The sequence below is a fragment of the Haliaeetus leucocephalus genome, unplaced genomic scaffold (assembly GCF_000737465.1).
Source record: "Haliaeetus leucocephalus isolate CR32 unplaced genomic scaffold, Haliaeetus_leucocephalus-4.0 Scaffold251, whole genome shotgun sequence".
NCBI lineage: Eukaryota > Metazoa > Chordata > Aves > Accipitriformes > Accipitridae > Haliaeetus > Haliaeetus leucocephalus.
Window position 1 is genome coordinate 3,856,468 of NW_010972687.1, and position 1,547 is coordinate 3,858,014.

Here is a 1,547-nt window from a genome sequence, read left to right on the forward strand (position 1 = left end):
GTAGTCACATCTATGTTGTTACTGAGCATTTCAGTAGGGGCTTCTATTTAATTAGAACCAATTCTAATGATTAGAGGTAACGTAGGTGTTCTGGGTGTTGTGGCCTGAGACATATTTTAAAAATACTTTGGTGTTTTGAAGAGAATGTATCCAGCCTGTAATGCCTGTGAAATCTGCTATTATCTCTTTAGAACTGAGGAGGGTTCTGGTGTCTGAAAGTGAGTTTGGTAGGTTTTTCTTAAGCTATAGCCGTTATTGAAATGAAGGCTATCTTTGCTCTAAAACCACCGCATCTGTTTGCAACCTTTTAAACAAATTAAATTGCATAAGATGAAAATCTGTTAACTAAATACTGGATCAGGCTGTAATCTGTAAATTCTTTTTATCGTTCTAGGTATGACCTGGCTTGACAGGAAAAGGAACAAATCCAAGTAGTCAGTATTTCTTCAGTGAAATAATTTGTAATGAAAAATGACCTTTTATATAAATCCCAGTATTCACAAAATAACGGACATCAACACTTTCCGTTCTGAAAGGAATGCAGATTTGGTATACAGGTGATTAATGTTGATGATAAGGTTGGTGAACATGCAGAGGACTAAAGTCGGGTCAGCATTACGGATAGCACTGGGCAGACTAAGGTCTTCAAGAGCTGTGCTTTATACAGCTACGTACAAGAGTCGTGAATCTCTTCTAAGATACTTGAAAATTATGGGATTCCATAAAGCCCATCTGTTTTCAGTCATACTTAATGGCTTGTTTTGTCAAAGTTGATTTACTGCTACTGCCTTTAACTTCTGAAAACTGATTGTAAGGCAGTATGTCTCTCACTAAAACCATCAGAAGAAATTGGATGAGCTGAAGTCTTTCCTTCAGTTGCAACAGTTTAATTGTATTAACTCTATGTTTTCAGTGAACTTACACCAAGGTATCTGTGGAAAGACTAGTTTAGTATTTAGGGATGTTAGCTTAGGATTTGGCAGACCTCAAGGCAAGTCCCAGCTCTGCTATCCATTCCATGAAATTGATTTTCACAGCTCTCTTGTTTTTATTCCCTTTCTGTGAATTCCAAATGGCAATTTGCCTGCAATAGGCTGTTTGGGGAAGCAGTGCACAACACGCAGACACTTCTTGGATTAGAGAAGGCAGGGATCCTGCTCCTCTACGAGGAAAGAATTTTGCACAAAATAGGATGACATTTGGGTACTGTGAAACCACCTCTTTCCAGGTGAAGTATCAGCTGAAACGCACTGTAAGGACGGATTGCTGTTTTTTCATTTCTCATGCATTCGTACAGATTACTTTTGGAACAAGCGTCCCAGCTCCGCAGCAGCAACTGCACGGGGGAAAAACAACAGTGAAGTTACCGCAGGACACGCTGGCTTGCTGGCTTTCCCTCTTCCTACCTACCCGCCCACCCGCGGCTGCGTGTGCAACGAAGCCTCGGCAAGGCTGACGAGGTTTTCCAAATGCAAGGCACGTTTAAATCCCTTTCACCGCTCCGAGTCCTTCCCCGGCACCCACCCGTTTCGGCTTCCTTCGGTGAA